General features: G+C 37.2%; 1 pseudogene; it reads left to right on the forward strand.

Moving 5' to 3' along the window:
• Positions 1-641: 641 nt before the first annotated feature.
• Positions 642-1,442, forward strand: LOC148130944 (uncharacterized; annotated as a pseudogene).
• Positions 1,443-7,894: the final 6,452 nt, after the last annotated feature.

Consider the following 7,894-nt stretch of genomic DNA (forward strand, 5'->3'; position numbering starts at 1 on the left):
CCACAGGAGTGTAACTTTTCATGTGAAAGAAATAAAAATGGTTAAATGCATAAAAAGCAATTATATTAACTATAATTAATTTATATTTTATTTTTATAAAAGTCACTTTTTATTGCTATTATTATTAAATTTATTTGCCACCTATCTTGCTACTCTTTGTGCTTGAATTCAATGCAATCAAATTTAATCTTTGTTCTGATACTATCACAGATCACATGCATTTTGGAGTGACAATCCATGTTAGCCCTTAAAAACAAAATGTTTGTCAATCTACCTGCTATACATTATATACACCGTATACACTACACTCTCAGTCTCGGGAATGTCTGGAGGGGCATGATATTCATTAGATATGATTGTCCAATGTGGATCAAAAGTTGGGATTTTTCCAAAATGGTATGACACATACAAAATATGGCAAACAGTTTTTGTTGCATTTGAATTCAATGAAGTTAGGATCTAGTAAATTATTTTATTATATTTTTCAGACTGTTTTCAGCCTACATCTCAGCACCTGGGTGACCTTGACCCCAGACAAGGTCACCCAGGTGTTGAGATGTAGGCTGAAAGTAGCACCCTGCCTGATTAGTATTTGAAAGGGAGGGAATTGTGATCATATTAAAAGCAACTGCGTTTTTTTCATGGATGATGTAAAACTATTCAACGCCACCAACAATGCTGCTACACTTCAAAAAGGCCTTGACTATGTGTCACAATGGTCAAACAAGTGGCAACTTCAAATCTCAACAAACAAATGCTCTGTCTTACATATTGGCAAGAAAAATCAGAAAATAAAATACAAGCTGGACACACAAGACCGTGTAGACAACTCTCACTCTGTCAAGGACATCTCTGATGATCTAGGTGCTGGAGCCCACTGTAACAACATTACCAAAAAGACCTTAAGCGTTGTTAACCTAATCCTGCGAAACTTTTTCTCCAGTAATATTATACTACTCGCTAGAGCATACAAAACGTTTGCTAGACCAATTCTTGAAAACAGCTTATTTGTCTGGAATCCGCACTGCATATCGGACATTAATACAATAAAGAGACTCCATAAATATTTCACAAGAAGAGTCCTCCACTCCTCTACTTACAACTGAATACTGTATGTCTCCAAACTTGAAATTTAAGGCTTAGAAAACTTAGAACTACTTCACCTTCGGTCTGACCTAAACATAGTACATAAAATTATCCATTACAATGTCCTACCCATCAATGACTACTTCAGCTTCAACCTCAACAATACATGAGCACACAATAGATATAAATTCAGGGTTAACTACACAAAACTCGGTTGCATGAAATACGACTTCAGCAACAGAGCGGTCAATTCCTGGAATACTCTACCTGATTCGGTAGATTCTTCCACTAACCCCAAACACTTTAACCTCAAACTGTCTACTGTTAACCTCATCCCATTCCTAAGAGGTCTGTAAGGGGAGTGCATAAGCACACCAATGTGCCTACCATCCCTGTCTTAATGTTCCCTTTTATTTGTATCTATTTCATGTATTAATAATCATGTTTATACTTATATATATTATCAAATGCATGCTTGACAAAATAAATAAATAAAATAAAATTTCAGGATTATCAACTTGTCTGGAAAATTTAAAATAATCAAAATAGCAAGCTACTTCTATGTTATTTTCAATAAAGCTGAATCAGTGTGTTTATGGATGTACCAGGAGTAAAGTTTGAGCCAAAGGCATATTTATTTTAATAATCTTTTTAAGGATTAGATAATATATGCTATTTTATGTAGTAGGTTATTATTTAAAATACTATATATGTAGTATATATGGATTTCAAGAATAATGCAGACATTCTATGAACTATTGAATCCATACTCTATTGTAACTGCTCCCTAGCAAATACCTTATGTATAGAAAAGGACTTTGTGCGCAACTACTGTATGTACTTAGCACTCCTACAACTTTAGTAAATATAGTTGAATAAGGATTTTTTTTTTTGTGGTTCCTAAACACATATAAAAGGCCTTCATCAAATACATATGGTATTAATTTGAGATATTAAGTTGGTCTTCCCCTTGTCAGAATGCTACTTTTTAATTTCTTCTGCCAGTGAGAAGACAATAGGATTTATGTTGCCTAGAGTTGAACAGACTGTCTTCTTTGTTGAAAGATTTTCTCTTTTCTAAAGGAATATATAACCCCTCGATCATCAATGGGAATTAGGCTTGTAATATACATTTATATGAAAGACAAGTACTGAACATTAAATATTAATATAAAAATAAATGAACAAAATTCTCTACATCTTAAAAGCAATGAATAAATACTTAAAAGCACATCAAAGCAAATGAAAAACATTCTTAAGACATCAATTTTTATTTCTTAATATTTGCAATGGTTCAGTTTTATACTACACACACACACACACAGAGAGAGAGAGAGAGAGAGAGAGAGTTAACCAGCCACAATACAGTAATTATTATTTCAGTGTGACTTCCATAAAGCAAAGACAGAAAATCAAGATATTTGCATTTGTATACCAGAAGAGTTTATCTTGAAAATCTATAAAATGTGCTTCATTTGGTTTTCTGGTTAAATTTAATAAATGATATGTTATGTTTTTAACGGGTTCTCTGCTAAGAGTCAATGTACAACATCAGGATTTCATTGTATAATTTGCATGGATATGTTCTGGCGATCCCAGAATGGCTTGTGTCTTTTCACTAATGGGAAGAATGTTAGAAGATGCATGAAGATCATTAGAAATGATACATTTCCAATATATACATATTCCTGTCTTGCAAACAATTTCACATCCAATAAATTAGATGCAATTTGGGCCTGCTGTAATTTCATCTGTTATGCATAACATTTCAATGTTCTAGTTTCTGCTGAAATATTCAGGAGAGCCTTTCTAGAAAATAGATAAACGTGAAACTGAGAAATTTAATATTTTGATATTTCCAACCTTTCCCTACCTCTTCATTTCAACATTCAAGGACACAAACTTCTTCCTCTAATCAAATTAATTTGGGACCAGGTTGAAAAAAGAAAGGGTATGAATGAGAATATAAGTTACAATTATCTCAGAGAAAATAAAATATTTCAATAATTCCAATATTAGAAGAAGTTTTTGGGGGGTGGGGGTTGACAACAAGAAATATTAAGGTTGGATCTCTGCTAGAAACAAGAAGGCTGTCTCAATTTCTTTCAGTTAGCCTCTGTCACAGATAATTTTATTTTCAAGTATAAAACTGCTATGTTCTCTGATTATCTTCAATCATAAAAGCTCATGTTTTACTTAATCCTTTCTTCCTTTCTCTCCCCTGCATGCTATGCAGCCATTTTGTAAAAAATGCTTGGGGGTACCCATTCTTTCTGAGTTGTTCACATAGGTATCTGCTCTCCAGTTGTTTTTCTTGCTGTGTACTATGTGGGTTCTTACTCTGCCATATAAGTGTTCTGACACAACTTTTTTTATATGTTAAGTGGATGGTTACTGCTAAAACTCAGAGTATTGGTAGCTTTGCAATATACTGTGGTTTCTAGGCTTCCATCTTCCTGTCTATTGACAAGCATGTCTAAAAATGGCAATTGTTTAGCCATTTCTTCCTTCACTTTGAATTGTATGCCCAGGAAGATGGAGTTCAGTAGGTATGAAAGTCTTTCAGTGCATTTCTTTTGATGATGACAAGTGTGTCATCTATGTAATGATGCCAAAATTTAGATGTATAATTTTTAAATGCATGGTGTTCTAGTTCACATTGGAACTACAGTGATACCATAGGAAAAAAACAACAGGCAATAGGGGAAGCACTCTCTCTCTCTCTCTCTCTCTCTCTCTCTCTCTCTGTGTGTGTGTGTGTGTGTGTGTATTGGCATCCATATTGTTAAATATGCATGACGCTACATTTACATGAGCCTACGTTACATGCAAAGTGAGGTCTGATGTAAGACTCCACTTATTGGTTCAGCCTCTGGTGGGAAGAATGAGTTCCTGTCAATGGCTGAAGTGTTGGACAGCACCGGCTATAAAAAGCTGGCGCTGGCTGCATTTCTTGGCTTTTTGAATCCAGTTGTAAATAAAGAGTTTCTTGCATTCCTGAGTCCTGCTCCTTCCTCATCTGCACCCACTTTACACTGGTGGGATTCTGAAGAAGACAAAGGACCTCGTGGGGCATTGCAGGCATTTTCCAGCTGATTCGTGAACGTGAACTTTCAGATTGACAGCAAAACAACATGGCCCATTGACCCCTATCAATTCCATTTGAGCCATTCAAAGAGAAATGGTCCTCGTACATAGGAAGATTTAACCTGAATCTGATAGTGAACGGAATGCAGGCAGAACCTGACACGAAGAAGAAGGCTTACTTCTTGATCTATTGCGATTTGGAACTCTATGAATTAACTGAAGCCCTTGTTGCAGATAACTTAGAGAATGTCTCTTGGGATGAACTGCAATAAGCATTGAAAGCACATTTTGACCCTACTCCATTGTACCTGGCAAACCGGAATGACTTCTATCTCCAGAGCCAAAAAGAGGGAGAGAGCATAAGTGATTTTGTAGCCACACTGAGGAAACTTTCAAAGAACTGCAAATTCTCAAATGTTGAAGAAATGATCCAGGATCATTAAGGATTTGACCCTGCAGAAGAGACTGTTCACAAGAGAAGAAGGAAGCCCTGGAAGAAGCAAAAGCCATGGAAGCTTCTGACTCTTCTGCAGCCCGAGTCAAGAGCAGCAGCAAGGTCCACACTACCCAGACCATGAGGGGAACACCGTGTAACACATCCAGCTCCAAAAGCAGCAACAGTGAGAAGGAAGATGTCCACCAGGTAGAAACCAACAAACCCAAAACCGCTAAGGGAATCAAGCCTTGCAGAAGCTGCAGAGGGAATCATTCTCGGTCCGCCTCCTGTTTTAAGGAGGTGGCCTGTAGACGTTGCAAGCAGAAGGGCCAAATCGTGGAAGCCAGCCAACCAGCGGACAAACCGAGCTGCAGAACATACTCCCCAACCAGAAAATACAAGGGTTGGAAGACATTTGGCACAAAATTCAAAAAACAAGATGGCGACTGGGAAGAAGAAACCCACCATACAATTGGAGGCTACACTCACGCCCGCATGGGGCACACAAACACCATTGAATCCAACAAGTTTCTCAACAAGGTGAGGATTGATGGAACCCTATGGTCTATGGAAGTGGACTCAGGGTCTTATATATCAATGTTATCCTGGATGGCCCTCCAGAAAATCAACCCCAACATCCGCTGAAGTGACTCCAGCCACAATGAATAATATTAAACCAAGGCTACAAGGGTCCATGGAATACAGAAATTTTCAGGGACCCCTACCACTGACCATTGTACCTGGGTCCCAGCAAAAATAATCAAAAGTACTGGACCCAGATCATACAGACTGGAGGTAGAAGGAGGAAGAACATGGAACAGGCACATAGACCAAGTCCGGGGCTGCATAATTCAGCCCCCAGTTGAAGACGAGCAACACAACACACCTCCAGCATATTATATACTCTCTCCTTATTTATTACACCTATATGCAGAATACATTTTGAGGGAAGCTATATTGGAAAAATGTGGACATGGTCTTAAAACTGGAGGAGGAAACATCAGGAACCTGTGTAATGTTGATGATACTAACCTGATAAGCTGAAAATGCAAATGATCTGCAGTCTCCAATAATCAAAGTCCAGTAGTTTGTCTTATTATATAATACATAAGCATCTTCCCATTTTTAATAAATTAACATACATGAGTTATAATTTATAGAAATATAAATTAATATGTATGTGCTTGTATATATGCACACAAACAAACACACCATGTAGAGAAAGGGTGTCAAAATCATGGCTCATGGGCTGGATGTGTCACATGCTGGCCCCGTCCCATCTGGTTTAGTGAAGGAGAAAAAAGTCCCGATAGGTCATGTGACGATGCCATGACAACGCGAGTTTGACACCCCTGATGTAGAGCAACCATTTTAGAACTGACAATCATAATATTAAATAGTACATAAAATGCTTTTTTTAGGATTGGCTATCCACAATTAAAAAACAATTAATATCTGTATATTAGCACTTAGTTGAGTAGCACTGACCTTTAATTAGTTATTCAGATGCTGTGGTTTATCTTAGCTTACAAAGATCAAAATTGGTCAAACAATGGCTTTCCCTGTGGCATACTATATAATTGAAATGTTTGAATGGGACAACACATTGGAGCTGGTGGGGGAGGGGAGGAAATAAGGTGTTGTTGTAAATGCAGGTTAGACCGAGCCTAGTCCAATCACTTTGTAAATCCATTTTTAGAATAGAATAGAGATGGAAGGAACCTTGGAGGTCTTCTACTCCAGCCCTCTGCTCAAGCAGGAGAACCTATACCATTTCAGATAAATTATTGTCCAGTTTCTTTTTAAAAATCTCCAGTGATGGAGCGCCCATGATTTCTGAAGGCAAGTTGTTCCACTGGTTAATTGTCTTCACTGTTAGGAAGTTTCCCCTTAATTCCAGATTGCTTCTCTCTTTGATTAGTTTCCAAACATTATTCCTTGTCCTGTCCTCCTGTGCTTTGAAGAATAATTTGACCCCCTCTTCTTTGTGGCAGCACCTCAAATACTGGAATACTGCGATTATGTCACCCCTAATTCTTCTTTTGCCTAGGCTAGCCAGATCCCAAACCTCCAGCCATTCTTCATATGTTTTAGTCTCCAATCCATTGATCATCTTAGTTGCTCTTCTCTCAACAAAGTCTCCAAAGTCTAAACATCTTTTTTGTAGTATGTTGATCAGAATTTGTTGTCTTATTCCAGGTATGGTCTTACTAGGGTTTTATAAAATGGTACTAATACTTCATGTGATCTTGATTCTATGTCTCTGTTCATACAGCTCAGAATCATATCAGCTTTTGGCCTGCTGCTATACACTTCTGGCTCATATTCAAGTGATCATCCACTAGGACTCCAAGATCCCTCTCACAGTTACTGTATTTGAGTGAGGTCTCACCTAATCTGTTCTTATACCTTTGGTTTTTCCTGGCTAAATATAAAACTTTGCTCCACATTAAAATTCATTTTGTTGGATAGGGCCCATTGTTCAAGTCAGTCAAGATCTTTTTAAATCCTGAGCTTTTCTCCTGAGGTGTGGTCTTTCCTGCCAGTTTAGTGTCATCTGCAAATTTGATGAGTTCCCATTCTATTCTCTCATCTAAGTTATTTATGAAGATATTGAAGAGTACTGGGCCTAAGATGGAGTCTTGTGGTACTCCACTGCTAACTTCTGTCCAATCCAGTGCAATATGGACTGAAATTTGTAAAACTACTTTAAGAAACAATAGGAGCAATATGTGAATCAAGCAGCATAGACCGTAGTGTGGAATTGTTCTGTTTTAAAGGTTTTAAGATTTTTCATCATTAAAACCAGTGAGTAGCAGCAATGGAATTATGCAGATTGCATTAGCTGTATTTTACTTTTCTATACTTTTAATTTAGGCGTGAAAACATCACACCTCCATTGTTAAAGCTATAAATTCTTAATAATACTCCCAGTTCACCCATTTGCTAACCGAAACTTTTATTAGAATTTTGTTGGAGAAATTTCTTTTGTTGAAAACTACTAAACACAATTTTATCTGTCCATCTTGAGGACTAATTTGGGAGATGTTATAACTTGACCTGCAGAGCTGGGAACATTTACATTAAACAGCAATCTAGCTGTGAAAATGCAGTATTTATATAAGGAGGTAAAATTCACCTGTGTATGAATTTTTAAAGAGACCTGACCTTGGAACATGGTAAGTAGCTTTATATCACATTAGACTATTTGTCCATCTAGTCTAGTATTGACTAAACTGACTTGCTTTCGTTCTCCAGAGTCTCAGGATGAGCTGTTTTCCACCT

The sequence above is a fragment of the Notechis scutatus genome, chromosome 4, assembly GCF_049901735.1.
Source record: "Notechis scutatus isolate UNSWTSFEM ecotype Mainland chromosome 4, rNotScu1.2, whole genome shotgun sequence".
NCBI classification, from domain to species: domain Eukaryota; kingdom Metazoa; phylum Chordata; class Lepidosauria; order Squamata; family Elapidae; genus Notechis; species Notechis scutatus.